General features: G+C 41.9%; 1 long non-coding RNA gene across 1 annotated transcript; it reads right to left on the bottom strand.

Annotated features, from left to right (window-relative positions):
- Nucleotides 1-12,312: 12,312 nt before the first annotated feature.
- Nucleotides 12,313-25,762, bottom strand: LOC124970680 (uncharacterized). Its single transcript, XR_007106162.1, has 3 exons — nt 25,126-25,762; nt 13,728-14,053; nt 12,313-13,045 (listed from the first exon to the last, which is right to left on the bottom strand). It is a non-coding gene; the product is annotated as an uncharacterized LOC124970680 (long non-coding RNA).
- Nucleotides 25,763-25,886: the final 124 nt, after the last annotated feature.

Below are 25,886 nucleotides of genomic sequence, written 5' to 3'. Positions count from 1 at the left end.
TGGGCCTACGGCCTTCCGCCCCACGGCCTCGGATTTCCTTCCTCAGGGCTCCAGAAGAGATTGCCGTGGCCCCGGAGCTCATACAGCGGTGGCGGTGGGGGCACGCTCGCGGGAGCAGAGCAGCGAGTGGAGGTGGCCAGGGTTGGGGTCTGCCCCCCTGACAAAGACTGCACCATCTCTGGGTCTGTGCTGCCAGGCAGGCAGTAGGGATGGCGGGCTAGGCTATTTATTTTACTGGGATTCCAATGTGGGTGGCCCAGATAAGTGACTTAGGAGTTCGTAACTGGGTTTTACATCGAGGGAGGAGAAGCCCTTGTGTCGGGGGAGGGTGGGGTGGTCCAAGTAAGAGCATCCGGCTGCTGGGGTGGGTCAATGTCAAGTCCTGGCTTCTGGTGGGTTCAGCTGAGAACTTCTTAGTGGGAGATTCAGGCACCTTTTGGTGTCTTGTGTGTGTTGGAAAGTTTTAAGAACTGTGAGTGACAAAGGGAAGCCTTATAGGTTTCTAAAGAATGGTGTTCCTCCATAATCCAGGGAGGAAATGGGAAAGCGTTGATTCTGACTGTCAACTGTGGGTATTTATTTCTGTCTCTACTATGGCCTGAAGAACATGGGAGGAGAAGAAAAGGACAGAAACCAAATTTGTGGCCAGGGCTGAAGGGTTGCAGATATTCACAGGGTCCCCAGAGAGTTTGACGCTTTATTCTCTGAAGTTGCTCAGTCTCCTCACTCTACCATCCTTGAGATCAGCCAGGCGCTAGCTACTTGGGTGGGTTTTGGTCTCACTTTCCTAAGTCCTTTGGTCCTCCCATCTCTGGCAGCTGGAGGTGGCACGCTCACATCCTTGGGACACCTTGTGCAGGCTCTTATACACCTGATCCTGGCTTTAAATTCTCTGAGCTGCCACTTCTCTGGAGCAGGGGGACATGGAGACCTGCCCTTCTGAGTCAGTGCTCATTTATATTAAAGCACTGAGGGTGGTCCAAGGACCTCTTCCCACATCCCATACTTAGGGTCCTATAACCTCCACAAGTCCCTTTAACTCTGCTTCAGTCATTATTCTACACTAGAAACAAGTAGTGTTTCTGTCTAGGTTTGAATTTCACAGGTAGGACAGTGGATGCACTGAGGGTTTGGTGGCTTGCACAGTGACTGCCCACTGGGTGTGGACCTGAGCCTATATCTCTGTGACGAACTAAGCACCCAACTATGCAAGGCCCCTGCCTGGTGGATACCCCACCCTCCGGACTGGACTGATGGAAGCCACTGGGCAGCAGCTGAGGCACTTCTCATGTGAGGCCCCCCTCTTTGTGCTTTTTGGGCCAGTGTGAGAGGGGCCAGAGAACTGAGATTTTAAAGTGACTGCATTCCCTTAGACCTAGTGTCTTCTGTTTTAGTGTAGACAGGCCTCAGGGGCTGAGAGCCAGCAGCCAGGCTGCTAGGGGCTGGGCGGGGTAGGAGGTGTGGTAGTCAGTGGGTGGGAAAAGGGCCTGGGTGGTGGTGGTAAGAACTAGCCTGGCTGGGCTGAGGTGGTGGGGTGGGGTGGTGCGGAGGATGGGGGTCCCGGGGAGGGACCTAAGCAATGGCCTCTCTGTTCCAGGTTTCTTCTCTCCCCTTATGTCTTCTGGGACTTAAGTCTCAGGAAGGGCCAAGCACTGGGGGAGGCTGGGGGCGGGGCTGAGGAATCTCTGGCCTTACCCTAGTGGCCAGAGCCTGTCACTGTGCCCATTCTTCCTGAGTCCCAGCTGCTTCTGCCCTGCCCTGAGCTGTCTGCAGGAGGACCTAGCTTTAATAAAGAGTGGAGAAACGAGCTTTCTGCCTGGACTCTGTGCTGTTGCCACTCCTTGGTGCCTGTCAGGGAAGCTCTATGAGGCCTCAGGCCCGTCTTGTTTCTTCAAACATCTACACCTCATGGAGCATTACTGTTTTTGCTATTGTTTTGGGCAGCCTCCCAGTGATCAAAGAAAGGGGCCTCGACCCCTTCCTGGTGGTCCAGACCCATACCTGGGCCTTTCCTCCAACCCCAGCACCACCTTCCAGGTTTATCCAGGTTTCCAGTGCCACAGGCAAGGGGCATCCTCAGGGCCCCGAAACACCTTCCTTGTTTCTTCTCAGCACACAGTATCCCCGTGATCAGATTTTACTCTCTCATCCTTTCCCTATGGACTTGAAAAATAGGAACTATGAAATAAATTTTCTTTACAAATGTGATTTAGAAAGTCAGGTGCACACCTTGAAATCCAACTACACAGGAGGCTGAGGTAGGGGGATCGCAAGTTTGAGGTCAGCCTTGGCAACATAGTGAAGACCTGGTCTCAGGACAAAATAAAAACCCCGAATATGATTTGGAGACATCAGAAAAGAGCAATGTGGTATATTGATTGGAGGGGAAAAGGTTTTTGCCTGGCAGATTAATGTCAAAACCTAGTTAAAAACGGATAGTGCTTTGAATCCCGAAGTCCGTTCTGAAAGCCCAATGATTTCAATAAAGCTTACAATGGCTTGTCCAGCCAAATACCCTGTGGCTTTATGAGGGGAGGATACCAATCTAATGATCATAGAAAGAAAAAGTAGACCCCCTTCATTACCAGGAGGGACGGGGCCTCAGTGACCTAAGAATCGTACCCACGGAAGGGGACAGCCCACCTCCGCCTTCCTCTGCCACTGCTCCTCCCGCTGCATTTCCCGGCTCCTTCATCTTCGGGTTCCTTTCCCCCTGACTTTTTCACTTTATCTCTTCAAACATTTCCTTCTCTGTTTCTCACTCTTTTTCTTTCTCTTAATTGGTCACATATGGAACACAGTATTCTGAAATTTTTTGTTATATCTCCTAAATAAAGATTTATGGTCCTTGTTCATTATTTAATTTTTTCCCATTTATAAAATACATGCTAGTTGCAGAAATTTCATCAGCACACAAAGCCAAGTACACCCTCTTCATTTTCTGAGAGGCAACCAAGTATGCTGAGCCCGTTTCTTCTGTGTATGTAGAAATAGCTTAAAATTAGGAACATTTTTTGTATTTTTCTGGCAGCTCGTTTTGGTGGGTTTTTTTGTTGTTGTTGTTGTTTTTTTGTTTTTCATCTAAAACTATCTCATGGACATTCTTTTCTTACCCATCAGAGAGCTACCCCATTCATTTTACCCATTTTACCCATTTTATCATAGCATTTCATCCTAAGTGCTATGGATTTAGGATGCTATGGATCTTAAGTTATGGGTGTACCATAATTTACTCCTGGATTAGTGGGTATTCCGTTGTTTCCAACTTTTCACAACTTCAGTGCTGTAGTATGGGTTATTTTGCATTATGTTTTTGAACTTAGGTAAACTGTAAATGTATCCAGAGGAGCTCAAACCTTAGAAGCGATGCTGCTGGGTCGAAGAAAGTGCATAAGGGAAGTTTTTGGATCTAGCTACGTTTCCACCACAAAGGGCTCAATCGAGCCTAGGAGTACAGTGTGGATGTGTGAGTGGTTCCACAGCCTCCCTGATGCTGGGCCCAACAGTGATTTTAACTTTTGATTTGTTCTCCATTTTACAGAGAGATGAATAGCTTGAATTATTCCTTTCTAACAAATAAGTCATTGTTAAGACTCATGTGGTTGCCAGTATAAAATAACCCCACCCAGTCTAGGTGGATTTATCTCCTATAATGGCTCTCTCGCTATTTCTGTGTTGGTGTCCTGTGCTTCCTGCTACAGCATCTCCCACAGTTCCAAAGGGGACCCTGAATCAGATACTGGGTCAATAGGAAGTCCTTCTGTTCATTGCCTTGTTAATTCGGCAAACCCCGAGCCCCTCCCCCAAGGAGAGTAGCACTGTGGGGTTCCACAGTGTGGCCTTCCAGGGAGTATGCTTAATGCCCTCAGTGCCCAAGGCCATTAAAACACTGATTCTCCAGCAATTTCAGACACTCCTGACGAGCCATCCAGTGAGAAATCCAGTTTACATTAATTGTGACCCAGTGAATGTGTAGACAGGGGCACACACGTATACACTCAAGCCAATGTTTACCTTTAGTGCAATTTTTATTCCGCCTCAGCTTATTTCATCTTTTATATAAAGTGCTAATATCAACTCATGAATCAGGACGTGATGTGAAGACCACAGGTTGAATTTCTCTTGCCTGCAGCCCATTTAACGCCCTTCTGAATGGCAGCTCTAAGCTTTGGTCCAGAAGCACCACTCTAACCATCTGCATCTAAGGATGTCCTGGCTGGGAGAAGGGGTGGCCAGGACAGCATGCCCTCCCACAGGCCTGGAGGCTCCCCCTTCCTCCAGGGACTCAGTATCAGGGTGGCTGCTGGGAACCCAGGGACTCGGGGCTCACTCCTCCCTATTGTCCTCCCCATCCTGTTCCCCTCAGAGGGAGAAAAGCCAGGACAGGCAATAACACCCACTCACACTTGTGCCCCAGGCACTGTCCTGAAGCTTTATGTGAATTAATTCCATTTAAATCCTCACAGTTCTATTATTTATATTCTCATTTTTCAGATGAGGAAACTGAGGCATAGACTATGTCACCTACCCAAGGTTTGCATGGTGTGGCTCCAGTGTGCCTATGGGCACTTCTAAAGGTGCTTTAGGGTTGGCTGTGCAAAGGCCAGGTCACTGCACGTGTGTAGGTCACACACAAGAGCCTGTGCATCTGGGCTGCTTGCTACAGGTGTGTGGCTCTAGCTCTGGACAGTGGTGGAAGAAGGGGGTTAGAATCTGTCTTGCCTGTTGTTTCTGTTATTTCTGTTGTGTTATAAACAACACCCCCGCAACACATACACACGTTGATTAACGACCATTTTGTTATGAATTTAGTTATTCTGGGGCTCAGGAATTCAGATGACCACAGTGTGGCTGGCTTTTCTCTCTTCCTTGACTTCTGGGACCTCAGCTGGTAAGGGCCTTGGCAGTTGGAATCACTGCCTGGAACTTGGGGCTGGAATAAGTCAGAGATCAGGACTGTCCATGACATAGCCTCCCTGTGGGAGTGGTTTCCTCACAGCATGGTGGCCTTGGAGTGACCAGACTTCTTATATGGCAGTCCCGAGATCGGTGAATGTCCCATAAACAAAGTAGAAGCTACATGGCCTTTTTGATCTCACCTGAGAGTCACAGACCCATGGTCCCACCATGTTGTATTGTTTGAAGCTGATACGAGGGAAAGGACACTGACCCCCAGTGATCATTGGTAGGAATGCCAAAGAATTTCAAGGTTATTATTTTTAACTGCCACATCTATTATTCCTCAAATGGGTGGTAGCTGCCTAAAATAAAGGGATCTTCATTTGGCTTTTTAGGGGGCCCTCAGCAGAACGGCTGCCTCCTCCTGTGCTCGTCTTGAAGGGAGACAAAGCCATTAGGTAACTTATTGTGCAGCCAGGAAGAGACAACCCCAAACTACAGAAGTGAACCACCAAAGCACACAGAAGAAAGTGACAGGAGAGGCAGCAGAGATAATTCAGGAAACAGAAGAGAACTCTCTGAATTTAGAAATTAATATCTTCCAAGCTTTGTTAAGACATTGTAAAAAATAAGGACTAGGTATTGGGAAAAATGGAAACAAGAGAACAAGAAAAAAACTTGGAAATTAAGTATAAAGAAAAGAAAGACAACAAAAAAGAAAAAAAAAAAAGGTTAGAAGGTAAAGTTCATCTCTTAGACTATAGAGCTAAAAAAAAAAAAAAAAAAAAGAGAGGCAGAAATTATGACATAGGATTAATACAAGAATGTCCACACTTGACTAATAGGAATTCCAGGAGGAAAGAAAACTGGACGTGTAGGCTGGGGAATTAATAGACGAAAACTCAGTTGATGGACGAAGGTCTGAAGGATGCACATGCCCATGAAGTGTTAGCAGGGTGGGGGAAGATCAGTACCGAGACACATTCTCTTGAAAATCCAGAACAATGGCAGAGAAGATTCCACACGGTTCTAGAGAGGACAAAAATCAGTCAACTGCAGAGGAATGAGGGTAAGACTGGCCTTACATTCATCACTGGAACAACAATGGAGCAAAATGTCCAGCCTCCTTAGGGAAATGAACTTTCTTTTTGAGATTTATTATAAAAATTTTCACACATAAGCAAAATTGGAAAGAATGGTATACTGAATCTGTATCTATCGTCTATTTTTAAGAATTGACAACTTATGGTCAAACTTGCTTCATCTATATCCCTTCTTATTCTTCTCTCTCCCAGTTCTTCTATTATTTTGAGGCAAATTCCAGATATATCATTTTGTATTCATTTTTATTTATAACAATTTGAGTATTTCTAAAATGCAAGGCTTCTTAAAGGTAAAATACAATATCTTTTTGTCTAAAATTGATAACAATAATTGGCAAATATCACCAAGTATTCATTAAAAATCAGATTTTACTGATTATCTCATGAGAGAGAGAGAGAGAGAGAGAGAGAGAGAGAGAAAGAGTGTGTGTGGGTAGGATCCAAAAAAAGTCCATGTGTTACAATTTATGGATGTAAGTCTCTTTTGATCTAAATGTACCTAATCTTTTTTCCTTTGGGGCTTATTGGAGACACTAAGTCCTTTATCCCTTAGTGGGGGATGATAGCTTCTTCCTCCTGGTATCACAGTCTCAACTTTGGGTGCAGGATTGGGATGTCACCAACATGTTTACCAGTTTCCCAGGCTTCTGGAAAATTGACAGGTCAAGAGACTTGATCAAATCCAGGTTCCTTTTCTTTCTTTTCCTTATGGCTACTTTACTGAGGGTGCTTTCATCAAGGGGAACATACATATCTGAACGTCTCTCTTGTGATCACTTTTGGGTGATTATTGCTTAGGTCCAATAATTCACTAGGGATTACACCAAAAAGTTATTCTATCACTTTTTTTCTCATGCTTATTTCACTTAGCATATTATTATTCAGTTCCATCCATTTACTGTCAAAAGGCATAATCTCATTCTTCTTTATGACTGAATAATATTCCATTCTATCTGTGTATCACATTTTCTTTATCCATTCATCTGTCAAAGGACACCTAGGTTGGTTCCACAGCTTAATTATTGTAAATTGAGCAGCTATGGACATTGATGTGGTTGCATCATAGTATGCTGATTTTAAGCCTTTGGGGTATATGCTGAGGAGTGGGATAACTGGGTCAAATGGTGGTTCCATTCCAGGTTTTCTGAGGAATTTCCATACTGCTTTCCAGAGAGGTTGCACCAATTTGCAGTCCCAGCAACAATGTATGAGTGTACCTTTTCCCCCACATCCTTGCCAACACCTATTGTTGCTTGTATTCTTGATAATTGCCGTTCTGACTGGAGTGAGATGAAATCTCCGTGTAGTTTTAATTTGCATTTCTCTAATTGCTAGTGATGTTGAACATTTTTTCATGTTCTTGTTGACTGTGACACTTCTGCAAAGTGTCCATCCAGTTCCTTTGCCCATTTATCGATTGGGTTATTTGGTTTTGTTTTTGGTGTGTGTGTGCGTGTTTTTTGTTGTTGTTGTTGTTTGGGTTTTTTTTTTTTTTTTTTGGTGTTAAGGTTTCTGAATTCGAGGAGAAATATTTCTCTATCTAGAATTCTATATTGGACCAAGTTATTATTGAAGTTATGAGGACAAGCCAGGAGTGTTGGCACACACTTGTAATCCCAGCAACTTGGAAGGCGAGGCAAGCCAGCCTGGAAAACTTAGTGAGAACCTGTCTCAAAAAAAAAAAAAAAAAAAAAAAGTGCTGGGAATGTAGCTGAGAGGTGGAGCACCCTGGGTTCCATGCCTGTACCCCACACACAAAAAGTCATGAAGACAATTGGTACTATTTCTAGATACGCAAGAATCCAGAAAAATGACTACCCATTAGCTTTTCTCAGGAGGCATATCAGAAAGGACTGACCTAGAGAGAGAAAGATTTGGAGTGTGGGAAATGACACAGCCAGTCCAGGAGAAAGCTATCCAGGAGGACAATCATCCACCAGTCAACCTGAGCGAGGGCGTGGGCGGCTGATGGAGGTAGGCCTGTGGGGACGGGAAGTTGGTGGAGTAGAAAATATGACTCAGAACTAGGACATGGGGCTGGCTCAGTGGCAGAGCGCTTGCCTAGCACGGGTGAGGCACTGGGTTGGATCCTCAGCACCACATAAAAATAAATAAAGTCTTGCGTCCATCTTCCACTAAACATATTTTTAAAAAAGAAGCTGGACACAGAGGAGCAGAGCTGTGATCAGATGGGAGAAAGGGACCTTGGCTGGGAACAGCTAAAGCTGGAACTTCTCAAGGCCGTGAAGTAGGCTTCAGGTACCAACTGTGCTGAGGAGGGGACAGCCCGGATCCTGCTCCCACCTTGGGACACATTGACTGTTGGTGTTGCCTTCCTGGTCTGACCATCAAAGCAGCCCCACAAGGCTCTGCCTGGTCTTTATTTTGTAATTTCTCATTTCAACTTTGAAGTTTTAGATTCATCCATTTTACCAAAAAATTTTTCTACATATATTTTAATTGACACCCAGTAATTTTGCATGTTTATGGGGTTCAGCGTGGCATTTTGATACACACATATTAGGTGCAATGATCAGATTGGAGCGATTGGCTTACCTATCCCGTGTGTGGGAACATTCAAAACCCCCTCTATTAGCTGTTTCCATGTATTCAATTAGTTGTTGTCAACTACAGGGTCCCGTCGAGCTCTAGGACACTAGGCGTTGACCTCCTATCCAAGTGCACGCGGCACTCCTTAACCACGCTCTCTCCCTCCCTCCTTCCCTCACCTCCACGTACTTGTGAATCTCCTGAACATTCTTACCCTATTATTCCATAACTTAATCTCAATCTGAAGTGAACTCCTGCTTTCAGTGGTAAAGGTGTGGACTGTTTTTCTTGGCATTCGATTTCTTCAGTTTTTAAAAAGTTCCCTGTAAGAACACAGTGAATAACACATCTTTTGAGAGACAGTCTCAGAGTCATGTTTCCAAAAAATCTGTGTAAACAACTTATAAAAGTCCTTAAATGAAATAGTAAGAAATGGCTGTAAAGGACCATTAAAACAAACCAAAGCAAAGCACCCAGTTTCTGGGTCCACAGTTTGGTACGAGTCCAGTCCACCTCTGTGGTGACCAAATAACATGATAACGATGCTCTAAAATGCTCTTCCAAGATGATGTCGGCACGTTGCAGACCTAGGCGAGGAGGCAGCATGTGGTGGGCTGACAGGAAGCTGGCTCTTCGCTGCCTTTGCCCACATGTCTGGGTCTGCAGCTCCCAGGACACCAGAGTCTCTGGCAGCAGGTGGGCAGCTGCTATTCCCAGCTGTGCTTCACCCAGCGAGTCTGCCTTGGGCTCTTTTCTTCCCGGGAACCCTCAACGTGCCCTGTTCCTCCCCAGAGGCGCTCCCAGCCACTGCAACTCAGTTCTACCCTGAGAGCCCATCAGGCCTTCCGTTCTTACCACTCACGTTGTTTCTGCTCAGTTTTGATTGACTGACATGTCTGCTTACTTTTGGAACCTGTAACAGTCTATTTAAAATTTTTCATCTTTTGCTGATTGAAGTAAAGAGATATGATATGCTGAATGCAAATTTGCTGTGCTCTTTTGCCCAGACCTTTCATTTTTATTACTTTCCCTTTGCTCTTCCTAGGTGTGCACGCTGCCTCTATTCTTCCCTTCTTTTTCTCTAACACAATCTCCATATTTCTGGTGATGCTAACTATATTTCCCAACCTTCCCTGCAGATAGCAGTGGCCAATTTGATGGAAGGGGACAAAAAAAATCACAATGTGGTGTTTCATTGGGAGGTATGCCTTTTCCTCTTTGATTCTTCTTTTTCTTATGCCTGGAATGCAGATGAGATGGCTAGAGGTCAACAGCCCTCTTTGGAAAAATGAGGGAACTTCAAAGAGGGAAGCTACATGCTGATGAACATTGTTGACTAGAAAAATGGCAGGAGCTGGATCCTCGTGACTTGGGAAAGTCTTGTAAAAGCCACAGACTGATAATCTCTAGACTTCTCTTCCTTCATTTGTTAAGCCAGTGGGATCACATCCACCTCCAAAAAGGCCAGAAGACAGGAGAGTTAGCTAGAACCTGGGCAAATCATCAGGCTTGAACAGATTTTCTAGTAAGGGCTGTGGTCACCTTTTACAGAACACCCAAAACATGACCCTGGGCTCTACTGATGCACAGAGGCAGTTTTGGCACAGTGACCAGGGCAGGGGTTTGTTTCTCTAGGTAGTAATTCTCCTGAATGCAAATAGGAAAACCTAATTTGGGCCAATGTATGCACAAAAGCCATTCAGTGGAAGGAGATGCGATATCTTGAACAATTGGCATAAGGGCTAGAGAGACAGGCTTGGAAACTGGGAAAGATCCAAGGTGGGCTGGGCAGTGGGGACAGAGCAGTGGGTTCCTTGCTCCAGGAACCGTCCATTTGGGATGCTCAATAATGCCTCTGCTGCTGGAATCCAGCTGCTGCTGAGTCATTTCTCAACTGATTCTTTGTGCTTCCATTATTCCCTCGAGCTTGTCCCTGGCAGGGGCATCTGACTGGCCAAGCTTGGGTCATGGGCACATTTCCCAGCTACCAGGAGGTGGGGCATCCTTGGCTCTGACATCTGTAGTGGAATGTGGACACTGCCTTCCCAGAGCAAAGGACCCTGAGAGTCAAAGACCGTGAGTAACGTCCACTAGACCCTGTAGCAATGGACAGAGCTGCAAAGTCTTTGGCTTGGCATCTCTTCCCCTGACCACGTGAGCTGAGGCCCTCCTACATCCACTGCCAGGCTCGATGCGGAAGAGAACATACGGGGACAGGATGGGTCTCTGCAGACACCTGTTGAGGTCTTTCTCATTCTCCACCATCTAGACTTTCTCATGCAAGTCCTGGGGATGTCTCTTTCTGGATCCTTATTCTGTGGCATCCTGGTCTGTTCTCACCACTTCATCTGGGCACCTCTTCCTGGTTTCTCCATCACAAACCTAAATCTTTAGGAAGTGGGATTCCTGGGATGTCCTTAAGTCACTGGGGTGTGCCTCAAAGGGGTCCTGGTCATGAAGTGAGTAATTTGCTCCCTGTCCTTGCTATCCAGCCCTCCCACCAAAAACCTGAAAGCAATGGGATCTGCCCGATTATGGACTGGAACTATAAAACTTTGAGTCAAAAGTAACCTTTTTCTCTTATATGTTCAGTGTCTCAGGTATTTTGTTATAGTGGCAGAAGTTTAACTAACACATGACCCTTTACCACTTCAATGCACGTCGGCTTGGCTATAGCATCCTTTCAAAGTGATGCTTCCCTTCCAGGTGATCAGCCCATCTTAGAGGGCCCAGTATTGCCCGGCTCTTTGTGCTTCTTACTGCAGGTCAGGTAAAAATCATCACTGGGGCTGTGGCTCTGTGGTAGAGTGCTTGCCTAGCACATGTGAGGCACTGGGTTCCATCCTCAGCACCACATTAAAAAAATAAATAAATAAAATGAAAGTTAAAAAAAAAAAAAAGAAAAACCATCACTGGGACCAGGCAGGCCCTCCTGATCCACTCTGCCCAGATGCTAATTATCACACCCTGTCTCCTTCGGAGTTCTTTCCAGGTGGACATAGCAACATACAGGGCAGACGACCAAAATGTGGACTTGTTGTGTTTCCACTTGTTGTTCATGGAGCTGGTGCTGGATGCTGGACAGTCTGCAAGAAATCTCCATGACCGAGCCAGTGAAGTGCTCAAAGCAGCGGGGAGACGTCCTTCCTCCAGTCCCAAACTGTGCACAAGCATATCTAACTGGCAGAGCCTCACCAGAATCCAGAACCCTTGCCACGGGGAATCTGGGAAACTCGGGATTTAGCTTCCCAGCCTCAGCATTATAGGCGGGCATGCCGGAAGGAAGTGAGGGTGGGTTTCCTGTCTATTCCCCAAGGCCTCAGTCCCTGCCATCAACAGGTAACCTCACAGGAGGCAGGCTTGTTGACCCCAGGATTCCTGTGATGTGGCCACCTGGTCCCCAGCATTGAGCTAGGCCAGCCAGGAATGGACCACAGGTGGACCTACCTGCCAAAGACCAGCAAACACTGTAACTCCCATACACATAAGGTGGTAAGTAGACGGTTCTGGGTCTGCTGTATGAATCATGTCAGGAGGCGATGACCACCCCAATATCTGTGTGTGACCTAGGGCACCTTTCCCGGGTGACTAGGAACCTTTCAGGAGGATGGCAACACAATGTACCTCCCCTTCTTCTCCTAGACTGATCAACTACTTCGTCAGAGGCTGTTTCCAGTGTCCTGGGCCCTTGCAGTAGAATCACACACAGATTCTTTTATTTTTAAAATCAAACCAACACTTGCATAACATAAAATTCACCTTTTGAAAGTGCACAGTTCTGTCACCCACAATGTTATATCACCACCACCTCCATCTAGGACCACAAGACCCCTAAAGGAAATCCCATGTCCATTAAGTGGTCACTCCTCATCTGTTCTCCACTTAGTACTTGATAACCACTGATCTGCCTTTTCTTTGTGTGGATTTGCCTATCCTGAGCATTTCATTTACACGGAATCATATCATATGTGACATTGGTGCCTGCTATGGTCACTAACCATAATGTTTTCAAAGTTCATCCACGCTGGAGTGTGTTGGCATTTCCTTTTTGGCAGGGTTACCAGAGATTGAACTCAGGGGCACTCAACACTGAGCCACATTCCCAGCCCTATTCTGTAATTTATTTAAAGACAGGGTCTCACTGAGTTGCTTAGCACCTCGCTTTTGCTGAGGCTGGCCTTGAACTCTCGATCCTCTTGCCTCAGCCTCCAAAGCTATTGGGATTACAGGCATGCGCCAGTGCACCCAGCAGCATTTCCTTTTTGTGTTTGGATAATATTCTGTTGTGTGTACACAGCCCAATCTATTTGTCCAATTATCTGTTGATGAACATTTGGATGTTCCCCTCTTAGAACTATTGTGAATAATGCAACTCTGAGCATTCATGTTCTTGTTTGAGTAGCTGTTTCAAGTCTGTGGAGTAGATGTCTAGGAGTGGAACTGCTGAGTGATGTAGTAATTCTGTTTATCTTGTCAATCAAATAACTGTCAACCTAAATTAAAAAAAAAAAAAACAAGAAGTCATACATTTTGCATCTTAAATTTTCCCCAAGTTTTAAAGTTTTAAAGGTTCTTAAGTTAAAGGTTTGGCCCCCAGCCTGGTCATACTGGAAGGTGGTGGAGGTTTTTAAAACTGGGCCTAGGTGCCGGGCACAGTGCTGTGTATCTATAATCCCAGCAGCTTGGGAGGCTGAGGCAGGAGGATCAAAAGTTCAAAGCCAGCCTCAGCAACTTAGCGAGGCCTTAAGCAACTCAGTGAGACCCTGTCTCTAAATAAAATACAAAAAAGGGCTGGGGATGTGGCTCAGTGGTCGAACAAACTTGAGTTCAATCCCCAGTACCAAAGATTCAAACCTCATTTAACCATGACTAAGAACAGACTCAAGCAGTTCCATGGGAACTGATAACACTACCTCCCAGCGCAAAGAGAACATGGGAAGGGACAGGATTCCTTACTTTGAGATTGTGAGGACCAAAGAGGGGAAACGCTTGCAACTTCTAAGACCCGCTTTGGCTTCACATGCAGAAAATAAATAGGAAGAATATGGTTTGTGAGATGCATAACAAAGGACCACAAAGGGAGGGGCTCAAGACAACAGGAACTGACTATCTCACAGTTCTGGAAGCCAAAAGTCCAAAATGGAGGTGTCAGCAGGGCTGTGCTCCCTCTCCCACCTGGAGGGGAGGGTCTTTCCTCGCCTCTTCCCAGCTTCTGTGTTTGCCAGCATTTCTTGGCTTTGTAGATGTATCACTGCAATCTCTGCTTCTGTCATTGCCTGGTTGTCTTCTCCCTGCTTCTGACTTCACATGACAGTCTCCTCTCTGTGTCCCTTTCCTCTTCTTATAAGGACCCTAGTCATATTGGACTAAAGGCACACCTTACTCCAGTGTGACCTCATCTTAGCCAATTACATGAGCAATAATCCTATTCCCAAATGAGGTCATGTTCTGGGATGGTGGCTTTGGAAGTTTGATATATCTTTTCGGGCGACACAAGCAACCTGCAATACAATGGGAAAAAAGCAAACAGATGAAGAGATAGAGAGAGATGAATACGGCTGTTGTTTGGCTCCCTGGATTGGAAGCAGGAAAGATCCATCTGGATTTTTTAGTTACTTAAATGCAACAATTTTTAAAAATATTTTTATTAGTTGTTGAAGGATCTTTATATTATTTACTTATTTATATGTGGTGCTGAGAATCAAACCCATGGCCTCACACAAGCTAGGCAAGAGCTCTACCACTGAGCCACAACCCCAGCCCAAATGCAACAGTTTTTTAAAATTTTTTTCGGCTTAAGCTCATTTGAGTGTCTGTACTTGCAGCAGAAAAGAGTCCTAAATGGCAAAGCATCTTATTACCTTTATAAAGAGAAAAGGATTATTAAGCTCACATCTTGAGAGGGTCAGGGCATGGCTCCTGTATCAGTTCAGGTGAGGACCTCATGGTGAATGACAGATGACAACAGCAGGGGTGTGTGTTGGAACAGGTGGCCATATTCTGAGCCAAGAGGCAGCGTAGGAGCTAGGTAGGGCCAAGTAGGTTTCATAGCAACTCTCTCCCAAGGACTTTCAAGGATTCCAAAAGGAACCACCTGATGAGCACATAGCCCTGAAATCCTAAAGGCCAGCCACTAGGTCCCAGGTCCTCTCCATGGCACCACCCAGGGACCAAGCCTTTAATCACAGCTGACCCTTGAGGGACACTCCAACCACACACAACGCAAGCAGCATCCTTCAGTTTTTAGCTTATGCATCTGTTTCTCAAATGGGGCTTCTGTGTCCCCAATTCTAACTTAGATTTCCCTGTTCTGCACTCTACGAGGTCTAACCTTTATAGTTCTCATCACAAATCACATTACATCATCACATTATTATTTGGGCTGTTGCCTTAATGACCATCTCCTCCATGACACTGTGTTCCAACAAGGCCGGAACAAGGTTTCCTTTGTTCTTTCTCCACACTGACCTGCACAGTGCCTGCCAGAAAGAATCTGTATGACTAACAGGTTTGAATGGAGGAGTCACTGAGTGGTAAAAGAGTGACGTCTAGAACTGGAGACACCAGGTTCAGGGTGGTCCTTAGCTAGTGACAATTCTCTACTGAGTTGGGAAAAAAAATATATGTATATATTTTATATACTTTTTTGCAATGCTGGGGATGGAACCCAGGGCCTCATGCTTGCTAGGTAGAAATCTATCATTGAGATATAACCCCAGCCTTTTTTTATTTTTTAATTTTGAGACAGGGTCTCACTAAGTTGCCCAGGCTGCCCTTGAACTTGTGATCCTTCTGCCTCAGCCTCCAGGTGTCTGGGGTTACAGGGGTGTGCCACCTTGCCTGGCTCTCTTAGCACATCTTAATCTTCCAAGCTTCCAAACCTCCCCAGTCCAAAAGATGCAAAAACTTACTTTATAGAAACTACTACCCATAAAAGGCAATCTAAAATTCCAACTACTGATATGCCAGTTTTTGTTTGTATAAAAGATCAATACCTTTACATCATAAAAATTCAAACATATTAGAAGGGTCTAGTTTAAGATGATAAAAAAAAAAAAGGTTGATTTTTTTCCCCTTTCTGCTGCATGCTGTCTCTTTCCCAAGGGCCCCTGCCATTATTCATCTCTGTATGTCCCCAGAGATACTAGATGCATATTCAAATCCATATACATCCTGCCCCCATTTTAAATAGGTGGTGTTATTCTATATACTGTACTTTTTATTCTCTTCACCTGTATATCCTGGAGTTAGTTCTTATCAGTACAATGAGAACAACCTCTTCATTTAAATGTTCCATGAACTTCTATTATATTGGTGTTAGGATTTTTCATCGTTTCCCTTTAATGGACTTTTAGGACGCTGCCTGACTTTTGCTATCACAACTATTTCTGAAAGGAGTATTCGTTTGCCTTTTGAACATATCTGCAAATATGACCAGAGGATAAATTCCTAGGAGTGGGACTGCAGGAACCCAGGGTGTGCATATTTTCAGTTTTGCCAAGTTGCCCCCAGGTAATTAAAACAGTGAACGTGCACCACCACACAGAAATCTTCCTGCCTTCTCACAATGCTGCCCACAGAGCACACTGTCAAATGACCCGAGGTGCAAAACACTGTGCAGTTATTTTCACTAGAAATTTAACAGTCATCAGCACAGAGAACTATGTACTCTAATGCATGAACATGAACATGTCCGCCACATTCACACTTAATGTTATCCTATATTGATTCAGAAATTTTGTTCTGTTAGAAAGAAACCTTACGTAGGTTTAGTGGAACACATCTGCATCCCTCTCTAATTCCATTCCCTTCCTTCCCATTTTGGAGGTAATTATTATCATGGATTTGCCATTCATAACTCCCAGGCACTTACAGTCGTGTGCTACATAGCAACTTTTCAGTCACTGGTCAGCTGCCTGTAAGACAAGGATCCCATAGGATTACATCACCTAGTGACATCATAGCCACCTTCATTTTTGTAAGTACACACCATGATGTTTGCACAACAGCAAAATGACCTAATAACACATTTCTCAGAACACAGCTCCATTGTTAAGTGACAGTGACTGTATATATGTTCCCAGTACAATATTTTTCAATATTTTAAACTGTATATTCTAGTCATTAAATTCTGTGTATATGTCTGTATATTGATGCTGTCACAAGAGAAGTTAGAAACTATCTTGAGACAAATGAAAATAAAAACATCATATCAAAATTTATGGGTTGTATGTTTTCTCTGATAAGTGGATAATGATACATAATGGGGGTGGGGAGGTGGAGGGTAAGGGAAGAATGGAGGAACTTTGGATTGTGTAGAGGGAAATGAGAGGCGGGAGGGGCAGGGTATGAAAGATAGTGGAATGAGACAAACATCATTACCCTATTTACATGTATGATTACACAAACGGTGTGAATCTACATCAGGTACGACCATAGAAACAAAAAGCTCCACCCCATTTGTGTACAATGAATCAAAATGCAGTCCACAAAAAAAAAAAAATCATAGGTTGTAATGAAAGCAATGCTAAGAGGAAAATCTATGGTTATAAGTGTTTGCATTGAAAAAGATTTCAAGTCAATAACCTAAATTTACAACTTAAGGAACTAGGAAAAACAAGCCCAGAGTTGGCAGAAGGCAATGATAAATAATAAAAATTAGAGAAGAGATAAACAAAAGGAAGATTAGAAAAAAAAATACAGAAAGTCAATGAAAATAAGAGTTGGTTCTTTGAAAAAATCATCCCAAATTGATAAAACTTTAGTTGTAGCAACTAAGGAAAAAACATTGACAAAGGGCTCAAATAACTAAAATCTGAAATGAACATTGATACTGATTTTACCTAAATAAAAGAATTTATGAAATTTGTGGTTTCCAACATATAAAAGCATGTTGTCTGTGCACAGAGATAATTTTTTACTACTTTTATAATTTGGATGCATTTTCTTTCTTCTTCTTGTTTAATAGTTTTGGCTGCTTTCAGTAATCTTTAAAAAATTTTTTTATAGAGTCGAGAATTGAAACCAAGGCTTCGCACATGCCAGGCAATCAATCACTCTACCACTGAGTTACTTCCTCAGTAATAATTTGAAAAAAGTGGCAAAATCAGGCATTTTTTTCTAATTCCTGATCTTAGAGTCAAAACTTTATGGTTTCCGCATTGAGTATATTGAGTATGGTTTTACCTATGGGTTTTCATATATGGTCTTCATTTTGTTGAAATAGTTTATTTCTAGTCCTAATGTGTTGTGTTTTCGTTTTAGTTTTTGATTTCATCTTTTCTATTCTTTTTAATCAAAAAAAATTTTTAAAGTCTTAGTAGTAGATGGACACAATACCTTTAATTTTATTGATTTATTTTTATGCGGTGCCGAGGATCAAACCCAGTGTCTCACACATGCTAAGCAAGTGTTCAACCACTGAGTTATACCCCCTGCCTGAATTCTTTTAAGTATGCTTTTTTTGGTGTTAATTGAGATGAACTTCAGTTGTCTCAATTGGGGGATACTGGAGATTGAACCCAGGGGTGCTCTACCACTGAGCTACATTTTAAAAATTTTGAGACAGGGTCTTGCTAAGTGGCCTAGGCTGACCTTGAACTTGTGATCCTCCTGCCTCAGCCTCCTGAGTAGTGGGATTACAGGTGTGCATTACCATGCCTGACTTTTGAATTTACCTTTTAACTGATAATAAAAACATGAAATTGTACAAAAATGTTAATGGGAAATCATGTAATGTGTCAATATATGTGTACATTGTAGAATGTTTGAGGGTTGGTTGATTTTCAGTTGTTGAATTACTCTCATATATCTGGGATAAATTCCACTTGGTTAAGGTGTACAGGATTTGTTTTTCCTGAGGATTTTTGCATTTGTACTAATAGGACATGTTAATCTGGTTTACTTGTGGTATCTTGGTATGTGTGATATCCCATAATTCTTGTACGAGGAGATGAAAGAGCAAATGCAGGCATTGAAGGAAGAGATGAAAGAGCAAATGCAGGCATTAAATGATCGCACCAATCAACAGTTAAAAGAGCAAATACAGGAAGCAAAAGATCATTTCAATAAAAAGTTAGAGATACTGAAAAAAAAAAGCAAACAGAAATCCTTGAAATGAAGGAAACAATAAACCAAGTTAAAAACTCCATAGAAAGCATAACCAATAGGATAGAACACCTGGAAGACAGAACCTCAGACATTGAAGACAAAATATTTAATCTTGAAAACAAAATTGACCAGAGAAGATGGTAAGAAATCATGAACAGAATGTACAAGAATTATGGGATATCATGAAAAGGCCAAATTTAAGAATTAATGGGATTGAGGAAGGCTTAGAGAAACAAACCAAAGGAATGAACAATCTATTCAATGAAATAAAATCAGAAAATTTCCCAAATCTGAAGAATGAAATGAAAAACCAGGTACAAGAGACTTATAGGACTCCAAATACACAAAATTACAACAGACCCATACCAAGGCACATTATAAAGAAAATACCTAACATACAAAATAAAGACAGAATTTTAAAGGCTGTGAGAGAAAAGAATCAAATTACATTCAGGGGGAAACCAATAAGAATATCAGCAGATTTTTCAATCCAGACACTAAAAGCTAGAAGGGCCTGGAACGACATTTACCAAGCCCTGAAAGAAAACAGATGCCAACCAACAATCTTATACCCAGCAAAACTTACTTTCAGATTTGACGACAAAATAAAATCCTTCCATGATAAACAAAAGCTAAAAGAATTTACAAAAAGAAAGCTGGTATTACAGAACATTCTCAGCAAAATATTCCTTGAGGAAGAGATGAAAAACAACAATGCAAATCAGCAACGGGAGGAACTAGCCTAAAGGAATAGCCAAATAAAGGAGAAACCAAGTCATGTCAAAAAACAAAAATGAGTCAAATGACTGGGAATACAAATCATATCACAATAATAACCCTGAATGTTAATGGCCTGAACTCTACAATCAAAAGACATAGACTGGCAGATTAGATTAAAAAGAAAAATCCAACAATATGCTGTCTGCGAGAGACTCATCTCATAGAAAGAGATACCCACAGATTAAAGATGAAAGGATGGGAAAAAACATACCATGCACACGGACACAGCAAAAAAGCTGGAGTATCCATCCTCATTTCAGATAATGTGAACTACAAGCCAAAACTAGTCAGAAGGGATAAAGAAGGACATTACATACTGCTTAAGGGAAGCATAAATCAGCAAGACATAACAATAATAAATATCTATGCCCTGAACATTGGCTCATCCGTGTACGTCAAACAAATCCTTCTTAATTCCAGAAATCAAATAGACCACAACACAATAATACTAGGCGATTTTAACACACTTCTCTCACCACTGGATAGATCTTCCAAACAAAAATTAAATAAAGAAACCATAGATCTCAATAACACAATCAACAATTTAGACTTAACGGACATATATAGAATAGACCATCCAACAAAGAACGAATACACTTTCTTCTCAGCAGCACACGAAGCCTTCTCTGAAATAGACCATATTTTATGCCACAAAGCTACTGTTAGCAAATACAAGAAGATAGAGATACTACCTTGTATTCTATCAGATCATAATGGATTGAAATTAGAAATAAATGACAAAATAAAAAACAGAAACTACTCCAATACCTGGAGATTAAATAATATGCTATTATATGATGAATGGATAACAGAAGACATCAGGAGGGAAATAAAAATGTTCTTAGAAGTAAACAAGAACAAAGACACATCATATCAAAATCTCTGGGACACTATGAAAGCAGTATTTAGAGGAAGATTTATTTCATGGGGCGCATTCAACAAAAGAAGTAAAAATAAACAAATAAACGACCTAACACTACAGCTCAAAGCCCTAGAAAAAGAAGAGCAGACCAACACCAAAAGTAGTAGAAGACAGGAAATAGTTAAAATCAGAGCCGAAATCAACGAAATTGAAACAAAAGAAACAATCGAAAAAATTAACAAAATAAAGAGTTGGTTCTTTGAAAAAATAAACAAAATTGATAAACCCTTAGCCACACTAACAAAGAGAAAGAGAGAGAAAACTCAAATTACTAAAATTCAGAATGAACAAGGAAATATCACTACAGACTTGAGTGAAATATAAAACATAATTAGAAGCTATTTTGAAAATCTATATTCCAACAAAACAGAAAACCTCGAAGATCGACAAGTTTCTAGAGACATATGAATTACCTAAACTGAACCAGGAGGACATACACAACTTAAATAAATCAATTTCAAGCAATGAAATAGAAGAGGTCATCAAAAACCTACCAACAAAGAAAAGTCCAGGACCAGATGGGTTGTCAGCCGAGTTCTACAAAACCTTTAAAGAAGAGCTCATTCCAATACTCCTCAAAATATTCCATGAAATAGAAAAGGAGGGAACCCTCCCAAACTCATTCTATGAAGCCAATATCACCCTAATACCTAAACCAGACAGAGACACATCGAGGAAAGAAAATTTCAGACCAATATCCTTAATGAACATCGACGCAAAAATTCTCAACAAAATTTTAGCAAATCACATCCAAAAATATATTAAAAAGATAGTGCACCACAATCAAGTGGGTTTTATCCCAGGGATGCAAGGTTGGTTCAACATCCGGAAATCAATAAATGTCATTCACCATATCAACAGACTTAAAGTTAAGAATCACATGATTATTTTGATAGATGCAGAAAAAGCATTCGATAAAATACAGCATCCCTTCATGCTCAAAACACTAGAAAAAATAGGGATAGTGGGAACATTCCTTAACACTGTAAAGGACATCTATGCTAAGCCCATGGCCAATATCATTCTAAATGGTGAAAAACTGAAAGCATTCCCCCTAAAAACTGGAACAAGACAGGGATGCCTTCTTTCACCACTTCTATTAAACATCATCCTTGAAACTCTAGCCACAGCAATTAGACAGACCAAAGAAATTAAAGGGATACGAATAGGAAAAGAAGAACTCAAACTATCCCTGTTCACTGATGATATGATTGTATATTTAGAAGAACCTGGAAATTCCACCAGAAAACTTTTAGAACTCATAAGTGAATTCAGTAAAGTAGCAGGTTACATGATCAATGCTCATAAATCCAATACATTTTTATACATAAGTGATGAATCTTCAGAAACAGAAGTTAGGAAAACTACCCCATTCACAATAGCCTTGAAAAAAATAAAATACTTGGGAATCAATCTCACGAAAGAGGTGAAAGACCTCTACAATGAGAATTACAGAACACTAAAGAAAGAAATTAAAGAAAATCTTAGAAGATGGAAAGATCTCCCATGTTCTTGGATAGGCAGAATTAATATTGTCAAAATGGCCATATTACCAAAAGTGTTATATAGATTCAATGCAATTCCAATTAAAATCCCAATGATGTACCTTACAGAAATAGAGCAAGCAATCATGAAATTCATCTGGAAGAATAAGAAACCCAGAATAACTAAAGCAATCCTTAGCAGAAAGAGCGAAGCAGGGGGTATCGCAATACCAGATCTTCAACTCTACTACAAAGCAATAGTAACAAAAACAGCATGGTATTGGTACCAAAATAGACAGGTAGATCAATGGTACAGAATAGAGGACATGGACACAAACCCAAATAAATACAATTTTCTCATATTAGACAAAGGGTCCAAAAATATGCAATGGAGAAAAGATAGCCTCTTCAACAAATGGTGCTGGGAAAACTGGAAATCCATATGCAACAGAATGAAATTAAACCCCTATCTCTCACCCTGCACAAAACTCAACTGAAAATGGATCAAGGACCTTGGAATCAGACCAGAGACCCTTCATCTTATAGAAGAAAAAGTAGGTCCAAATCTTCAACATGTTGGCTTAGGATCAGACTTCCTTAACAGGACTCCCATAGCACAAGAAATAAAAGCAAGAATCAATAACTGGGATAGATTCAAACTAAAAAGCTTTCTCTCAGCAAAGGAAACTATCAGCAATGCGAAGAGAGAGCCTACAGAGTGGGAGAATATCTTTGCCACTCATACTTCAGATAGAGTGCTAATTTCCAGAATCTATAAAGAACTCAAAAAACTCTACACCAAGAATACAAATAACCCAATCAACAAATGGGCTAAGGAAATGAACAGACACTTCACAGAAGAAGATGTACAAGCAATCAACAGATATATGAAAAAATGTTCAACATCCCTAGTAATAAAAGAAATGCAAATCAAAACCACCCTAAGATTCCATCTCACCCCAATTAGAATGGCAATTATCAAGAATACAAGCAACAACAGGTGATGGCGAGGATGTGGGGGAAAAAGGTACACTCATACATTGCTGGGGGGGGGGCTGCAAATTAGTGCAGCCACTCTGGAAAGCAGTGTGGAGATTCCTCAGAAAGCTTGGAATGGAACCACCATTTGACCCAGCTATCCCACTCCTTGGCTTATACCCAAAGGACTTAAAATCAGCATACTACAGAGATACAGCCACATCAATGTTCATAGCTGCTCAATTCACAATAGCCAGATTGTGGAACCAACCTAGATGTCCTTCAATTGATGAATGGATAAAGAAACTGTGGCATATATATATAATGGAATATTACTCAGTCATAAAGAATGATAAAATTATGGCATTTGCAGGCAAATGGATGAAATTGGAGAATATCATACTAAGTGAGATAAGCCAATCTCAAAAAACCAAAGGATGAATGATCTCACTGATAAGTGGATGGTGACACATAATGGGGGTGGGAGGGGTTAGTGTTAGGGTTAGGGTTAAGTTTAGGGTTAGGGTTAGGGAGGGGGGCAAGAATGGAGGAAGGAAGGACTGTATAGAGGGAAAAGAGGGGTTGGGGGAAGGGAAAAATAACAGAATGAATCAAACAACATTACCCTATGTAAATTTATGATTACACAAATGGTATGCCTTTACTCCATATACAAACAGAGAAACAACATGTATCCTATTTGTTCACAATTAAAAAAAAAAAGAAAAAAGAAAACATAAGCCCCCTCCTCTGAGGATATCTCTCTTACTCATTAATCGTGTATTCACCTGTGGTAGGTATAGAGGAAATACAAGAGAGCTGTCACACACCCATGGTATTTTGGATTATGTGATTTGAAATAATGCTAATAAAATGAATGGTAAGCCTTGGAACTGAAATAATATATTCAAAAAAATTTTCAAGAATCATAGAAGCCGGGTGTAGTGGTGCATTCCTATAATCCCAGTGGCTTGGGAGGCTGAGGCAGGAGGATCGTGAGTTCAAAGCCAGCCTTAGCAATTTATCAAGACTTTAGGCAACTCACTGAGATCCTGTCTCTAAACAGGGCTGGGGATGTGGCTACATGGGTAAGCACCCGGTGGGTTCAATCCCTGGTACAAAAACAAACAAACAAACAAAAAAAGAATCAAAGAATATCAAAGCTGACATTGCTGTAGTGTGGTGCCCTTTGAGTTGATGTATGGAAATTAACTCCATTCTTTAGGGTTCTGATAAATTACTTGAGGCTGATTTGGAACTCCTGATCTTTCTACCTCAGCCTCCCCAACCACTGGGATTACAGGCGGGTGCCACCATGCCTGGTTTGTTTACTTTTTTTTTTTAACACTATGTATTTTTATTCTTTAGAGCATATATGCAATTTTTTAAAAAATGGAATTCTATCTTATATCTTTGATTCAACTTTTATTCCAAATTAGATTATGCACATTCTTACAGGTAAGTTAACTTAGTTTGCTTTATCATTTTGAATCATCTTCCACAATTTATTTTACATGTTCATGTGGTTAAACATTTAAATTTTTGTTTTGTTTTGTTTTATTTTGTTTTTTGGTACCAGGGATTGAACCCAAGGGTACTTAACCACTGAACCACATCCCCAGTCCTTTTTATTTTGAAACAAGGTCTCAGTAATTTGCTTAGCGTCTCCTTAAGTTGCTGAGGCTGGCTTTGAACTCCGGATTCTCCTGCCTCCGCCTGGAGTTTCTGGGATCACAAGCATGCTTCACCACGCCCACGCTCAGTCTAAATTGTAGTTCCATTTTTTTTTCTGTCACTAAACCGTGAACAAGATTCTGTACATACATCCCTGGACAATTATTTCATTAATATCCACATCTAGAAGTGGAATTGCTAGGCTAAAGGATATTTTTATTGTTGATACAGAGTAGCTTCCAGAAAGTTTGTATAAATTACCTTTAAAATTGACACCAGGGAAGGGAATATTTCTCTAAATCTGTACCTACGCAGGATATTAATAGTATTTTAATTCTCTTTAAATTTTACTTTCAAAAAATACCTGGTGATTATTTTTTGTTTGTCATGATGAACTTTCTCATCTACTTATAGTTCATTTACATTTTGTCTCTTACTCCTTTCCGTTTCTCTAATGAGCGGAGGATAATGCTGATCTTACCTACTTTCCTATTATTTATGAGCTATTTATAAAGTCTTTGCTTCTCATGCATGTTACAAAGAGTCTTTCCTAGTTTGTTTTTAAACTTTTTTTTTTTTTTTTTAACGGAAAGGTTTAATTTTCTAAAATAAAATCAGTTCTTACCTTAATGATTCCTCACTCTGTTGCCATGCCATTCCAGGGATGTTACACTATAAAAATTCACTTATATTGTAGGAATTTACTTTTGAATTTTATAAAGTGGGTCCAGGTAAACTTCTCTCGAACGTGTGAACCCGAGATTTAGCCTGAAGTGTGTTGCGAGTGCAAACCGTTTGGTGAACGTCAGTTTTCACACTAGATGACCTTCCAGTTCGCCTTTGTCCGTTGGACTCCTCGGGCTCCTTCTTTACTTATTTAATGATAAATATGTCAGGTGCGTGCCTAAGGGGGGTCAGCACGGTCCTGTCCGTGAGAATGTGTGACATCACACTCCTTTTTTCTTTTCGTTTGAGTGCCTTTGGATTTACCTTCAGTTCTCATGTGTTGCTTCGTAAAATTCGTCTTTCCTTTTTTTCTTTTTCATTCACACTTAAAAATAATTACTTGGCTGGGTTAATTCGATTGCATTTTTCACCTGCGTTCCTGAATCTCTCCCAAGTGTGAGCTGCGCGCAGAACTGCGGACGAGGCCGAGGGGAGCGGGGTGGAGGGGATGCGGGACGAAGGGAGAGAGTGGAGGGGATGCGGATGAAGGGAGAGGGGGCGCCGAGAGATGGAGAGGGCTGGAGGGAACTGGGGTGTGAAGGGTGAGGTAACCAGGCGGATGTGAGAGGAGGTGAAAAGGCGGTGAAGTGAGGGAGCAGAGGGGTGTGCAGAGATCCCGCCGGACTGGCGAAGGGAGCGGCCCTGCCCCGGCCTCGCCCC

Source organism: Sciurus carolinensis, chromosome 18 (genome assembly GCF_902686445.1).
Source record: "Sciurus carolinensis chromosome 18, mSciCar1.2, whole genome shotgun sequence".
Lineage (NCBI taxonomy): Eukaryota > Metazoa > Chordata > Mammalia > Rodentia > Sciuridae > Sciurus > Sciurus carolinensis.
The sequence above is the reverse complement of the archived record's forward strand: the minus strand, read 5'-3'. Positions and strand labels throughout refer to the sequence as shown.